This window comes from Schistocerca gregaria, chromosome 8, assembly GCF_023897955.1.
Source record: "Schistocerca gregaria isolate iqSchGreg1 chromosome 8, iqSchGreg1.2, whole genome shotgun sequence".
NCBI classification, from domain to species: Eukaryota; Metazoa; Arthropoda; class Insecta; order Orthoptera; family Acrididae; genus Schistocerca; species Schistocerca gregaria.
In genome coordinates, this window is record NC_064927.1 from 282,823,807 (window position 1) to 282,840,937 (window position 17,131).

Below are 17,131 nucleotides of genomic sequence, written 5' to 3' on the forward strand. Positions count from 1 at the left end.
TTTTAAATGACACCCTGTATTTTTATTCGGTAATTCATTTCCTCTCCTAAAGACCTATTAAAAATGTATCACAGTGTACCATTCACTGAAACACATTATTAATTACACAACACTACATTCAAGTTGACGCTCCCAGCACTTAGTACAAGTACTCGGTGTAATGGAACACATCCACGTGCTGATGTTGCCAGAGGACAAATGTAAACATAACTAGAATGCACACTGTCATTCCGTCAACATCGTTAGTTAAAGACTTGTGAGAGGAGAATGTATACCAACGAAGAGAAGGTAGAAATGCTGCTCATCTATGGGTAATGTGAGTTAGCAGAACAGTAATTGCAATACTATTTTCTTATGTACAGGTACATTTAGTATAGTAGCTTAGTCCTTTTAAATACTGTTGTTTAGAGTAGGCATACACTAAAGGTTACCCTTCCTACAAACTGCACCGACATAACGTTTCTTTTACTGTTGTTGTTGAAAGTAGGCGAAATGTTACGCAGGCAGCGGAACTGTACAGAGAGCGATATCCTGACAAGAACCCATCTTCCCAGCGGATGTTTTCTCGTCTTGTTGTGACGCTTCAGGAAACGGGAAGTTTCAACTCACGACAACACAATCGTCGTAGCACTCGCACAGATGAATCTGCCGAAGTTACTGTTTTCGTTTCCGTTGCTGTGAATCCACACGTGAGCACACGACAGCTTGAACACGAGATTGGCATTCCTTAAACCAGTGTACATCGAACTCTTACACGTCACCGGTTCCATCTGTACCATGTACACCTACATCAAGAATTGCATGGAAATGATTTCCAGAGTCGTGTACAGTTCTGTCAGTGGGCACAGCACCAAATCCTAGCCAATCCGAACTTCTTCTCCAATGTTCTATTTACCGATGAATGTTCTTCCTCAAACAAAGGGCAGGTAAATACAAGGAACATGCGTTATTGGTCCAGCGACAACCCACAATGGCTTACATAGGTAGAATATAAGTGTCGATGGAGAGTTAACGCCTCGTGTGGGATGCTTGGCACTACAATTATTGGCCCTTATTTCATCAATGGTAGTCTAAACGGCACAGTGTATGCCAACTTCCTCAGACGAATTCTTCCTCGTCTTCTGGATGAAGTGCCGCTATGAACCAGAATGCTTATGTGGTATCAACACGATGTATTTCCAGGACATAATGTCTTGCGTGCACGTCGTGTTCTGAACCGAAGGTATCCTGCCAGATGGATTGGTCGAGGAGGAATAGTTATTTGGCCTGCTAGGACTCCTGATTTAAACTCTCTGGACTTTTTTCTTTGGGGATTCATTAAAGATATTGTCTATCGCGATATTCCAACAACGCCAGAAGAACGATCGTGCTTGCCTGTAATTCTCTTCAGCAGGCAACACTGGAAGCAGTAAATAATTTTTTCATTCAACGAGTGCACCAGTGTATTGGTGTCCAGGGTCACCACTTTGAGCAGCTTTGAATGTTCTACTCCTGGGCAATGGTACGGGAGAGTCAAAGTCAGTTTTGTGTTATGTTTCTACTTGATTTTTATTTATTTTCTGACGTCTCCAGCAAGTGGACGAGTTTGTGATCCCTGGTACAAAGTCAGCGTTGTGTTATGTAATTAATAACATTGTGTTTCAGTGAATGGCTCACTGTGATACATTTTTGAATAGGTCTTTAGGAGAGGAAGTAAATTACCGAATAAAAACTACAGGGTGTCATTTAAAAAAGTCATACCGCTATTCATATCTTTTTAAAAAATAAAGCTACAACGAAGTCAATCATGCTGATTGATGTCCCCCTGACGACTAAAGAACATTTGCTTGAAAGCTTTTGTAATTTGCATCTGGACAAACAGTTATTTAGGGTGGTCAAGATAAATGGGACACACTCTATATACATCTAGTAACGCCTAGTAACGCTCGTATCCTGTGCACTTAAATATCTAATAGAAATAAATCCGAAACCTGTCGAGCGACCAGTTTGTGAAATAAAGTCATTTTTCACCGGTTTTATGACTCTTTTGAAACGATGTATTCAGCTCCAATCCAGTACTACATTATAATGCATCCTATGAGATTTCGTGTCTCAGCTATATATATTCCGCAAGAAATTCCTGAAAGAATGAAAATCGTTTTTCGGATAATTGCAGTCCGGTATGTGAAGACGACGTCACGCATGCTATGAAGTGTCTACCTCCGCTGTTGTTTGACAATTACCGACGGGTAATTACAGGTAGTGAGTGCGAGAGTTTTCAGGTGTTGGTGCGACAGATGGTCAAAAGGAAGCGTGGAGGCGTCCAGACAATGGACAGTGACTCACCAGTGCGGCGGTGTCGTGTATAGCAGTCAGCGGAAGGCGAGGCGAACCAACGCCCCCAGCACACTGTCTGCTTGTCGACCAGGCGACCATAAGTTACAACGATAACGTCTTGCCTGGGGCCGTCTTATCCGATGATGGACAACCTTCCATGAACGCCATCGGCAACTGACAACTAGAATCATCCATTGTGACAAAACTGGAAAAGAAAGGCAAAGATTATCCGATGATGCTCTCATCTGGCGAGCGAAAGCGTTGATGGTGACGGAGAGTTTACATGACATGTAGCTGTTTTATCTAAATGTAAATTATAGCAACCGTTATGTCCTCAGCAAACAGTTCCTGCATCTGCTAAGAGAGGAACTCATAGCAGCCGCATCAGATCAGCCAGAAGACTGGTTAGAGAAAGTGTAACAATCCATAACTTAGAATGGTCGAAGGGAGAAAATGTGGAATGTGCCTTTATCTGTCCTCAGATACAAGTCTTCAAAATGCTTCAGTTTCCAAAAGAAACTTTAATTTTTTTGTGCAGAAGCTTTAGCTATAATAGAAATGTAAAAATCTTTAAGATATATTCAGGTTTCTAGGTAAATGAGAGACAGAGCGAGGCGCTACTGTACTCTGCCAGCAGCCATTTTCGGATATTAGTCATTATGTTGCTCGCATTTTGCCAGCTTGGTTTCCCTATCATACAACCAATGTACATTAAGTTCAAGCGATTTGGACTTTTACGCCCTTTACAACAAATAATGAAATGTTGGCTTAATTTATTTAGTGTCACAGAAATAACACAGATACGCCATAGCAGCAGGGCAAAGCCTGTTTTGGCGCACTTTTGATCTCAAATCGATAGGCCAATTAATTAAACTGATCAATTAAACCACCCCTCTCACTGTAACCCACTGTTCTGCTAAGTGGGTTATGACCCTCTTGGGGAATGATTTATGACTCCCTTTGGGGATAATCTGTCCTTCAGGGAAATTCCCCATGCCTTTCAGTGCTGAGCCACATGTCCACTTACAGGAAATCCCCCTACCTTACTCTCCTAACTGCCCCCATCCACCCCCAGTAAAAAATGGTGGGAAAATCACTCAGCCTGTGCAGAGCTGTTGGTGCCAAAGATGCAATTATTACACTATTCAACAACTGCAGGTCCTAATTACGCCATTTCACTGTTGCAAATTGAAGCTGTTATTTGTTGGAACATTGTAAGTGTATGCTCACCTTGGCATGCAGGGATCGACTAAGCTAGTGCATACTGCCACCAGGGAGAAAGTCCCAATCCCCCCACCTCACTGCCTCCCTTCACCCTTCCTGGAAAAAACTGGCAGCAAAAAGATGCAGTCTGTGCGGGAGAGAAAGGATCTCATGACATGGAATTCTAATCAGCATCAGTAATATATTGATGTATAATCTGTTTAATCAGTTTCTGGGGGACAGGGTTCCCCCACTTGGGTACAGTTCACATCAGTTCCCTCTCTTACCCCAAAATTCCCATGATGTAATACCTGCAGGCACTGAGGAATGCAATGAAGTGTGGTGTAATAGCCACTGTTTTATGTCATCTGCGAATGTGTCTATTGTCTGTGTCCTGCCACAGACGTAAAATGCCACACATTGTCCTATTTGCAGATAAGGATGCTAAATACGACACACTGCAGACTGGATGTTGGTCTCCTTCAACATCATGACCCAGAACAAAGCATCAGATGGCGACAGCCCTTTGATATTTGATAACTAGAGAATTAGCACCAAACCACCACTTCGCACTCTCAAGTGGCAACTTGTCTGCAGAAATGTGTTCCTTCCGTCCAGGAACAAAGGGAGGACAAACATAATTGCGATATAAAAAATGATAGGAAACAGTCCATTTGCACTACTCTAACTTTACTAACTATTTAACAATTTAGAGAAGTCAAATAGATAGTTCAAAATTCTCACCACCAACTTAGGATGATCTTTATTCATAATCAAACATATTTTCAACATTTTGTGAGAATAACACAAAAGAATTAGTAAAATCAACTAATTAAAATTGTGACACAAACAGATTGTAGTGCTAAATATGTCTGAGATCTTCTCAGTAACGTTTCCTCCAAACACCTGGCAAAAAAGAAACATTCTGATCACACACCCTCATGATCATGGAGCATGCACCATCAGTTGTCCACTGGGCTACAACACATGCCGTCCATTGCTGGGCATGTGATCACTCTACAGTGCAGAGAAACATATTTGTTGCATGTGGTGTTCGTATGTCTGCCATACCAAACGTTCAGGGACTGGAGAGATTATCACTGTGTTCACTCAGCCATCAACCAGACAATATACAAAATGGGGAATAATCGTTGAGTGCAAACACTTGTCATGTTGACTCTTCTCACACATCACACACATCTGCTTCTGTCGCCGTTCTAGCAGCATACTAACTAGTTCAGTATTCAACTATCCAGAGGGTGCTATGAGAGCTGCTACTGGGACTTGTGCCCACAGCTGTGGGCAAGAGCCGACAAGCCGGTAGGTGGAATCTGTTCTTTGTACCAGCTGGGTGAGCGAGGCTAAGCCACTACTGCTGGTCAGCAGCTGGCCTTAGATTCTGTGAGACGAGCAGGAGTGGTTTGGACATATAGTTTTATTTGCAATTTCACATCGACATGGACTCCCCAGTAGAAAAAAAAGTCAGAACATCCAGTACAACAGTATGGCATTGGCTGTATTTCCTCTAAGTATTTTCTCATTCAGTAAAATAGTTTCTTCTTATCAGCTTAATAGCTGTTATTTTGTGCATAACAGGATCACAATATTAAACCCATTTTCGGCTTATGATGCAGTGCTAAGAGCATTTTCTACTTTCAGGTTAATACTATGTATCACTAAATAAATTCGGTACTACAGCTGACTTTACTACAATGACCATCTCTCGCAGTGTAAGTGGGATATTTAAATATCGGTAAAAGCTCTCGCCACAACGAGAAAACGCCTATGTACCACTCCAACTCGTAAACTATATCTGAGATACCCTCGCCCTCGCTTCTACCCACCCGGCTGTGTGTTAATGATATCAGTTCATTGACTAATTAATTAAATTGATCCTAAGATCCCCTTTGAATGGTGAGTAATCATTTTTCCTGCAGTCAGATTACGCTCGCCAGATAACTCAAATGGTAACCCTTTGAGGGAAGGCGAAGTTCTTTATGAGGAACACTTTTGAGAACCGTCATCTGAAGCTGACTGCAGAAAGAGTCTACCACAGCCAACATACATTCTATGCAAGGACCATGAAGATAAGATACGAAAAATTAACGCTCATGCAGAGGCATGTAGATAGTATTTCCTTCCCTCACTCTGTAAGTGTAACAGGAAAGGGAATAACCAGCAGTGGTAAAGGGTGATCTGCACAACACATTGTACAATAGTTTGGAAGTATTCATATAGGTAGCTATTAAGATGTCAGCCCATCCATTTATATACTTACATAGATATGGCGTCTGTTCTTTCGGACATGCCCGAAAGAACGGACACCATATCCATATAAGTACTGGCCATGACCCTGCTCTTCTGTTCGGATGCACACGTATTCCCCGAACTCTTACGGGACTTGGTAAGAATGTCTTCCACGAGTAATGAGTGTGTTGGCGTGGGACACTACGAATGTAGTGTGTGGACATACAAGGTGAGAATGTGGGTCTCGCAAGAGACGTGCGCTAGACAGTCCCTGCAGTCGTACTATCCTGAGTGCCCTCTCTGGCTCAGATGGATAGAGTATCTGTCATGTCAGCAGGAGATCCCAGGTTCGAGTCCTGGTCGGGGCACACATTTTCACCTGTCCCTGTTGATATATATCAACGCCCGTCGGCAGCTGAAGGTATTAATATAATACTAATTTCATCCATTTATAAGCAGACAAAACTAACAGGATAATGTTGTCTCTTATTTATTGTGAAAACGAAAGATGGAACTTTCAACGCTGATTATCTCTCGGTAAAATACTTCAAATTAGCGCGTAATTTCTCACTGATGTCACTTCACGAGACATGTATGAGAGGTTGTAATACATTTGTCCAAAATGCTTAGAAGAAAAGGTCTAAGGCTCATCCCTCAATTACACTTTCGTCAGAGTATGACTTACCTCCAGGCTTTGATATATATATAACATTTGAAACCAATGGTTTTCAAGAAGTTAGAGATGTCTCCTGACTGACGCCTGCTAACTCTCTAGAAAGCTCATCATGTTCAGAAAGCACTGTTCCATTAGTTAGAAGATGGTCTAGTGCTCCATCCATCTCCAACTAGGTAGACAAGTATCACATCAGACATGTTTGCACTTACGTACAGGAGAAAACTGAAAACAATGTCGAGTACAAAGAAATTCAGAAGTATAAGATTCGCAGACTCGAATGATTGTCTTTAGTATCCCCCAGTACATGTGCTAATCCCATTTATCCTATTCCTATGATCACTACGCTAGAAATACGACAGAATCTTCGTTGAAAATACAATATGTGTCTCCCTCCCTCCCTCTCTCTCTCTCTCTCTCTCTCTCTCTCTCTCTCTCTCTCTCTCTCTCTCTCCCGCTCTCTCTGTCTGTCTTTCTCTGCGTTATTCTTGTAACATCCAACGGAGTAAAGCTACAAACTACAAAACCTTTGATAACGTCACCTGGTAGAGAACTCAATAAGATTGTACCGCATCTCTCTCTTCTGATTCATCGAAAACAAATACCATCTGCATGTTGGCATCGACTATATGTGGTGTTCCCTTTCTTCTTCTTCTTCTTTCGTTATGGCCTCTGTAGGACCATGAGTAGCCCCTTTGTGGGTTGCATTTTCCTCTTCTTCTTCCACAACCTCTTCATTCTTTCTCTTCTTCTCTCCCTTCTTCTTCTGAGATCTTCAATGTCCGTTTCTCTTGTCGGATCCACTGTTGACATTCTAATCTTTTCCTGTATTCTTCTCTGTCATTGATCTCCGACATATTGGTCTGTGTATATTTGTTCCTCCAATTTTCCTTTCCTTTCCAACCAGTCCTTCCAAAGTTCAACAACCCACTTGGTTCCTGTCTTTCCCCTTCTCCTCCCTGTTGTTTCCCACACTCTTTTCGTCATTCTGTCCATACTCATCCTAGCTACATGTCCAGCAAACCTTGCCCTTTTGAGTCTGATTTCCCCAAATATTGTTCTCATGTTCTGGTATAATTCTTCCCTTGGTCTTCGCATCCACCTCTCTCCTCCTCTTATTGGACCTAGTATTTTTCTCAGTATTTTTCTCTCTTCTTTCTCCAGTTGCTCTGCCCCATTTCTTCCCAGTGTTATCGTCTCAGCAGCATAAACTACTGCTTTCCTCACTCTTGCCTTGTAGTGGCTTATCTTTGCTTCTGTGGGTATATTCTTTTTATTGTATATCTCTCTCGTCATGCAGAAGGCTGACCTCATCTTCTTTATCCTCTCTGTTGTTCCCTCCTTGCTCCTGTTCCTTCCTGTTATAAATTCTCCCGCGTATTTATATTTGTCCACCATTTTCACTGTGCCTTCCGGTGTTTCCCAGCCTGCAGTGGTATTTAATGTCTTTGTTTTGTTATAGGCGATCCTCAGTCCCATCTTTCTGGTTACCTGACTTAAGTTGTCGAGTTGTGTCTTCCTCCGTCTCTTCTTACTATTGCTGTCATCTGCAAAGGCTAGGCAGTCCACTTGAGCTCTGTTGTCCTTTTTGTCTTTGGTATTCCCATTTCCTCGTTTATTGCTCTCCACTGCCTGATCACTTCGTCCAGTGCTATATTGAACAACAATGGTGACAATCCATCTCCGTGTTTAACACCAGTCTTTATGTCAAATTTTTCTGACAGTGCTCCTCTGAATCTCACCCTTGCTTTTGTGTCTGTCAGAATTTCTTTTATGAGTTCTCTGTTCTTCAGGATCCTAACAAGAGTCTGTCTGTCGATGGAGTCCTATGCCTTTTTGAAGGCCACGAAGGTTATTACTGTCTTTTTGTTTTTTAAGGGTGGTGTTCCCATCAAATACACATGTATTGGTTCACTGGAGCAGATGGCCAGTGATCGAAGTCGCTACCACTTACTTGTTTTAAGTTTTGTCTCTTGTACTGAACTAAGGCCAAATGCCACAGACTATCAATGACGATACAGGGTTCTTGTGTTGTTTTTCATAAGCAGTTGATACTCCCTTTTTTGCTGTATCACCTAGAAACAGTTTATGACGACAGGCGTGTACAGAAACATACATTTTGTTTTTCGACCATGACTTGTCTATGTCAGATGGTAAACTTACATTAAGGAGTATTCATCCATTGGCTCTCTTAGAAATCTGGTCATCGCATAACGTAAAGTGAGCTGCTCCCACAACAAACAGGATAGTTGACCAAGGGGGGATTCTGCAGCACGTAACCACACAGAATATGGATAGTATCCACCATCAGCTGTCAAATCCACCGGTGGAGAAGTGGGATGATTTTCATGCCTCAGGAGAGCATTCTTCCACTTTTTTGTCGTATTTTTGTCAATTTTACTTGCTACATTCGACGTCTCATGGAAGAACAGAACAAGGTGAGTTCCACATGATCAATACGCTTCGATATTTTGCTTTTGGGATGAGTATATACATGCTCCAAACTTATACAAATCATTGACGCCATTTATATAGACCGATATCCTTATTTCAATACCGCAAGTGCCATTCTATGGAGACTTCCATAACAGTCTTATTCACATTCCCCATCCAATAACACATGATCTCTTTAGATGCATGCATTGTGATGAGGTTAGCAATCCTTATTGGTGTAAAGTAGATAAGAGCCTGATACATTTGTGTTCTGGTATCATAGCAGACGATTAGAACAATAAGACATTTATGGTTTATGCATGAAGGCGCTACAAACGTAAGGAGATGAAACATTTTATGTAAATCACTTGTGCTATCAATTTTGTAGTATTGTTGTGGTATTTGGACTCCATACCAAGAACATAGTGGAAGGAAAGAAATGATCATAGAACATAAAAACACACACCTAACATTACATGGTTCTACACATAAACACGCTATAATATTAAAGCTGTATGGTTTCTGATATATTAGTGGCATGAAATGAAATGCTGTTGTTAATACTCCAATACAGGAAACATATTTCTAATACCTGACATACATTCACTCTGCACATTTTCTATAACACACACTATGGTAAGAAACTTCAAGATGATAAAACTTCTGACCATCTAAACCAAAGGGAAAAAGAAGAAAACACAGATTTTTTGTGATGCATACACTATATACGATATAGCTTTCAAGAGGTGTAAAGTGCCGACTGTTCTTATCCAATTACGATATGGAAATTGTGATATGTTAGCTTCTGTCCTATAAAACAAATGCATGAAAACACGACATCTGATGAGGAAATAGACAAATTCATAGCATTGGTGTTTGATATATGAAGTTACACACCGTGCTGCACTAGCTCCATGAGCAGAACACAGTCTCTTCCACACAGAACATGTGTCAAGAAAATGTATACACATCTCACAAACTTCTGTCACTGACTTGGAATCATTGCAGTAATGAAACTTAAGACTCCATATATATCAAAGATGTGGCTGGTAATTTGGATTCCTTCACATACATCTTCGCTCGTCTCTGGGAAGACGCCGAAATAGGTTTTCCATCGGTTTGGTTGTTATGATTCATCACACATGTGTTGAGAACCCTCTGCTGACTGTAGTATGAGGAGGTTCACTGTTAACGATTGCAGGTCTAAGTCACACACAGAGCATGCAATTGTATACGAGTCGAAAACAGGTTATACAACACAGCTGATACAATCAAAAAAAGACTTGATCGTGTGGCATTGATGGCTGGGAGGCCCCATCCAGGTAAGTTTGACCACCGAGGTGCAAGTCTTATTTCAAGTGACGCCATGTTGAGCGAAAATGATGATAAGGACAGCACAACACCCAGTGTATGAGTGGAGGATATCTCCAACCCGGCCTGAAATATAACTTGGCCATGGTAGGAAAACACGTTGTCACTCAGCTAAGCAGGCAGGCAGCTGATACAGTTCGAGATAACAACGAAAAAAATGGCTGAATGTGTGTGATAATTAACCTGCCACAACATCTCCCGCTGTCTAGAAATACATCATCGGTCTACCATTGAATCATCCATCGTTACAACCTCTTTCAACTGACTACTCCGTCTACTTTCTGTCATCCTTTAACGGATGTCCATGTCAATTTAGAGGCAGATGGTCCCTTTTCTACGAAATCATCCAAGACAGTAGTCATTTTGCACGTATTCCTATTACCTCAGTGGACATACAGCAGATTCTTGTTGGAAACCATGCAGCAGCTATTCTGTGAAGTAGCTATTAGCTGACACCACATGTCTGTGAATGGCTGAAAGTACACACAAGCACATTGTAAATACTGTTCATTGGAGTTTAAAACAGTCTTTCATAGGGTCAAGTACGCGATCCATTCTGTAGCTATACACTGCAGTCCCGAAGCTGGTAATACAATGCTGTTTAGCTATAGCCTGGTTGCCGATAACTTAGGGGTTACACCTGGCTTGTGAACCGACATATATCAATGGATTACTCAACATTTGTTGGTCATCCACGTTAAACTACCTCTTCCAGCCGTCTTACCATTGTCCACGGAAAGTTACTGCTTCCTTGTTCCCAGTGCTTCCGTGTCGACTTTTTCTCGTATTACTCTTGCTGTCACATGCTCGTTCCCATGTACAACAATTTTCCTGCACAAACTGTACATGTCATTAATCCCTCGTGATTCCTCAATTTTCCTGCATTTTGGTTTATTTCCCCTCAATGTATTCGTTTTTTCGGTCAATTTTCGCAATTTTACTGATTTTATGTCACTTTAGTTCATGTGGTCATGACCTCACTTCAGGCCGTGTATTATAAAATTCCTTGTAAATGTAGTAGAGTGCAACTGTGCGCTATTTTTCTGTGTGTGTGTCTGTGTGTGTGTGTGTGTGTGTGTGTGTGTGTATGTGTGTGTGTGCGTGTGTGTGTGTATGTGTGCGTGTATCGGTCTGACATATCACAACACTATCAAATGTATCAGTCTCGTATCTACTATACCCCCTTATTGGTAGAATGAGCGCTGCTAAACTTCTCAGTTCGCCTGCATTGAGAGAGAATGTGTGCAATTGGATGGGTGACATGAGTAGGCTTCATATGGAACAGTCTTCACAGAACAGCAGATACAATATTGGAATGAGAACAAGTTTGGAACTTGTGTATTACTCTTTCTGTAAACAAAATATTGATTTTTTGGAACTCAGCTCGTTTTGTTCCTTCACGACATGTCGAATATAGTGCGCACAATACCTTCCTACTTCTGGTCACTACCAAATTAAATCAGAGAGGGTTGGTTAAAGACAGAGGAATGGTTACAAGATGCATAGAGAGATCATCTAGAGCTTTGCTCAGGGTCCTCAGCCGATATGTTCAACGAAAGAGCAGCTCGTTTTGAATTAGAGGGCAGAATGTGATTCGTTTGTTGGGGTGGTCATCATCACCACAGTGTTGGTGAGATCTTCGAACCTCTGCCTTCATCTTACGAATGCAGAATCCTTTGTGACACCAATCCACATAGGGGGAGACGAAAAATCGTAATAAAATCTGCCTAAACATATAAAGTGATTTGGACTAAGGAATGTAGATTTTGCACCTCCTCTCTGCTGAGGGCTGTTTCCTACACTAAAAAACAGTATGTGATGTAGGCAGTGTAACAGGGTTTGCAATATGTCCACATTTATCTGGCGCTCTCAAAGTAATGGAGGGGACCGTTTAGCAATGATACAGAAATTAAGACCCATCCTGCAATCTAACTGGCTAAAAGCATCACAAGATCGCAGAGATGAGATATTTTGTTGACGTGAAAAGACATACAGAGTAGTGGTTTGGAGATCAAGGAATGAACTCAAATTACGGAAAACCTGGTAAATTACGAAAGCTGATTAAAATACGACAAAGTGGGGGTACTTAATTTCTCTCCTGCTTGTATGAAAATCATTCTATTTGTCCACCGGTGGGATTGACGTTGATGGTGGATACTATTCATCCTCTATAGGTTTAAATCCTGCAGGACACCCTTTTATTCCACTTGGAGCTATGAGCTGTAAGCCATAAAGATGAAGGACACAGTGTCCAATGATTTGAAATTCACTATGACCACCACCTAAGACACTGAAACAACCCTTATCTACCTGGGTACAATATCCACCACCAATATGTGAAATCAGTGCTCTTGGTCTCAACGAAAACTGAGCACCGAGACATCTGCTAACCTGTGACTGTGGCAGGCAAGATTAAATCTAGAGGTCATCAACTTTGGACAGTTGTTTGCAAATGCTCTACAATGCAGCAAACTCTTCGAGTTTCTATATGTTGTGATATCTTCCACATTTTTGTCATGATGAAACACCAGCTCTGCCTTTTATTTCAACTGTCCTGTGTGTTGTGGGAGCAGCTCACCTTACACCGTACGATGTCCAGCTTTCTGTGAGATTCAGTGGATCAAAACGTCTTAGTGTCAGTTTAGTACCTGACACAGATCTCGAAGTCGTGGTAGAAAAACAAAACGTATGACTCTGTACACAGCTGTAATCATACGCTGACTCTATGTATTACAGCAAAAAACAATGTATCAAACTACTTACAACCGTCTTTTGTAACTGATAGTCAGTGGGGTCAGGTCCTTCTATAGTACAGGCGACAAAGCCCCACATAGGTGCACATAAGAGACTCCGATCACTGTCTGCCTGCTCCAGTGAATCAATACACGTGCATTTAATAGGAACGTAACATACGGTTGATGTCAACTTGAAGATGGTATTGGTTTTCGGTATAACAGAAGAGAGAAACGTGCTAATATTGAGTTCTCTACCAGGTGGCGTTAAGGAAGGTTTTATAGTTCGCCGTTTTAATCCATTAGATAGTTACAAGAATAACACAGAGAAAGACAGAGAGGGAGGGAGGGAGGAGAGAGAGAGAGAGAGAGAGAGAGAGAGAGAGAGAGAGAGAGAGAGAGACTGCGCCGTCAACTCTGACACCTTCACGCTGTCTAATGACGATAAACATGATTAGGTCGTTTACAGGGAGATATTTCTTTATTTAAGATTAGGACCACCAGGCACTCTCTTACATCTAACCAGGCATTCTACTTATTTTGCTTTTATATGTAGGAGTAGGTTTAATAATAAGTAAAAAATAGGAGTGCGGGTAAACTACTACAAACAGCATAGTGAACGCATTATTGTGGCCAAGATAGACACGAAACCCACGCCTACCACAGTAGTACAAGTTTATATGCCAACTAGCTCTGCAGATGACGGATAAATTGAAGAAATGTATGATGAAATAAAATAAATTATTCAGATAGTGAAGGGAGACGAAAATTTAATAGTCGGGTGACTGGAATTCAGTAGTAGGAAAAGGGCGAGAAGGTAACGTAGTAGGTGAATGTGGATTGGGGCTACGGCATGAAAGAGAAAGCCGCTTGGTAGAATTTTCCACAGAGCACAACTTAATCATAGCTAACACTTGGTTCAAGAGTCATAAAAGAACACTGAATACAGGGAAGATGCCTGGAGATACTGCCAGGTTACAGATAGATTATATAATGGTAAGACAGAGATTCAGGAACCAGGTTTTAAATTGTAAGGCATTTCGGGGGGAGATGTGGACTCTGATCACAATCCATTGGTTATTAACTGTAGATTGAAGAAACTGCAAAAAGGTGGGAATTTAAGGAGATGGGACCTGGATAATCAGAAACAACCAGAGGTTGTACAGAGTTTCAGGGAGAGCACAAGGGAACAGTTGACAGGAATGGGGGAAAGGAATACAGTAGAATAAGAATGGGTAGCTTTTAAGGACGAAGTAGTGAAGGCAGCAGAGGATCAAGTAGGTAAAAAGACGAGGGCTAGTAGAAATCCTTGGGTGACAGAAGAGATATTGAACGTAATTGATGAAAGGAGAAAATATAAAAATGCAGTAAATGAAGCAGGCAAAAAAGAATACAAACGTCTCAAAAATGAGATCGACAGGAAGTGCAAAATGGGTAAGCCGGGATGGCTAGAGGACAAATGTAAGGATGTAGAGGCATATCTCACGAGAGGTAATATACACTCCTGGAAATTGAAATAAGAACACCGTGAATTCATTGTCCCAGGAAGGGGAAACTTTATTGACACATTCCTGGGGTCAGATACATCACATGATCACACTGACAGAACCACAGGCACATAGACACAGGCAACAGAGCATGCACAATGTCGGCACTAGTACAGTGTATATCCACCTTTCGCAGCAATGCAGGCTGCTATTCTCCCATGGAGACGATCGTAAAGATGCTGCATGTAGTCCTGTTGAACGGCGTGCTATGCCATTTCCACCTGGCGCCTCAGTTGGACCAGCATTCGTCCTGGACGTGCAGACCGCGTGAGACGACGCTTCATCCAGTCCCAAACATGCTCAATGGGGGACAGATCCGGAGATGTTGCTGGCCAGGGTAGTTGACTTACACCTTCTAGAGCACCTTGGGTGGCACGGGATACATGCGGATGTGCATTGTCCTGTTGGAACAGCAAGTTCTCTTGCCGGTCTAGGAATGGTAGAACGATGGGTTCGATGACGGTTTGGATGTACCGTGCACTATTCAGTGTCCCCTCGACGATCACCAGAGGTGTACGGCCAGTGTAGGAGATCGCTCCCCACACCATGATGCCGGGTGTTGGCCCTGTGTGCCTCGGTCGTATGCAGTCCTGATTGTGGCGCTCACCTGCACGGCGCCAAACACGCATACGACCATCATTGGCACCAAGGCAGAAGCGACTCTCATCGCTGAACACGACACGCCTCCATTCGTCCCTCCATTCACGCCTGTCGCGACACCACTGGAGGCGTGCTGCACGATGTTTGGGCGTGAGCGGAAGACGGTCTAACGGTGTTCGGGACCGTAGCCCAGCTTCATGCAGACGGTTGCGAATGGTCCTCGCCGATACCCCAGGAGCAACAGTGTCCCTCATTTGCTGGGAAGTGGCGGTGCGGTCCCCAACGGCACTGCGTAGGATCCTACGGTCTTGGCCTGCATCCGTGCGTCGCTGCGGTCCGGTCCCAGGTCGACGGGCACGTGCACCTTCCGCCGACCACTGGTGACAACATCGATGTACTGTGGAGACCTCACGCCCCACGTGTTGAGCAATTCGGCGGTACGTCCACCCGGCCTCCCGCATGCCCACTATACGCCCTCGCTCAAAGTCCGTCAACTGCACATACGGTTCACGTCCACGCTGTCGCGGCATGCTACCAGTGTTAAAGACTGCGATGGAGCTCCGTATGCCACGGCAAACTGGCTGACACTGACGGCGGCGGTGCACAAATGCTGCGCATCTAGCGCCATTCGATGGCCAACACCGCGGTTCCTGGTGTGTCCGCTGTGCCGTGCGTGTGATCATTGCTTGTACAGCCCTCTCACAGTGTCCGGAGCAAGTATGGTGGGTCTGACACACCGGTGTCAATGTGTTCTTTTTTCCATTTCTAGGAGTGTAGATACTGGGGAAGGGGGAGGATACAGTGAAGGGGGAGGCGTGTTTATAGCGATAAGAAGTGCAATAGTATCGAAGGAAATTGACGGAGATTCGAATTGTGAAATTATTTGGGTGAAGGTCACGGTTAAAGCAGGCTCAGACATGGTAATTGGATGTCTCTATAGGCCCCCGGGCTCAGCAGCTGTTGTGGCTCAGCACCTGAAGAATAATTTGGAAAATATTTCGAGTAGATTTCCCCACCATGTTATAGTTCTGGGTGGAGATTTTAATTTGCCGGATATAGACTGGGAGACTCAAACGTTCATAACGGGTGGCAGGGACAAAGAATCCAGTGAAATATTTTTAAGTGCTTTATCTGAAAACTACCTTGAGCAGTTAAACAGAAAACCGACTCGTGGCGATAATATATTAGACCTTCTGGTGACAAACACACCCGAACTATTTGAATCAGTTAATGCAGAACAGGGAATCAGCGATCATAAAGCGGTTACTGCGTCGATGATTTCAGCCGTAAATAGAAATATTAAAAAAGGTAGGAAGATTTTTCTGTTTAGCAAAAGTGACAAAAAGCAGATTACAGAGTACCTGACGGCTCAACACAAAAGTTTTGTCTCAAGTGCAGATAGTGTTGAGGATCAGTGGACAAAGTTCAAAACCATGGTACAATATGCGTTAGATGAGTATGTGCCAAGCAAGATCGTAAGAGATGGAAAAGAGCCACCGTGGTACAACAACCGAGTTAGAAAACTGCTGCGGAAGCAAAGGGAACTTCACAGCAAACATAAACATAGCCAAAGCCTTGCAGACAAACAAAAATTACGCGAAGCGAAATGTAGTGTGAGGAGGGCTATGCGAGAGGCTTTCAATGAATTCGAAAGTAACGTTCTATGTACTGACTTGGCAGAAAATCCTAAGAAATTTTGGTCCTATGTCAAAGCGGTAGGTGGATCAAAACAAAATGTCCAGACACTCTGTGACCAAAATGGTACTGAAACAGAGGATGACAGACTAAAGGCCGAATTACTAAATGTCTTCTTCCAAAGCTGTTTCACAGAGGAAGACTGCACTGTGCTTCCTTCTCTAGATTGTCGCACAGTTGACAAAATGGTAGATATCGAAGTAGACGACAGAGGGATAGAGAAACAATTAAAATCGCTCAAAAGAGGAAAGGCCGCTGGTCCTGATGGGATACCAGTTCGATTTTACACAGAGTACGCGAAGGAACTTGCCCCC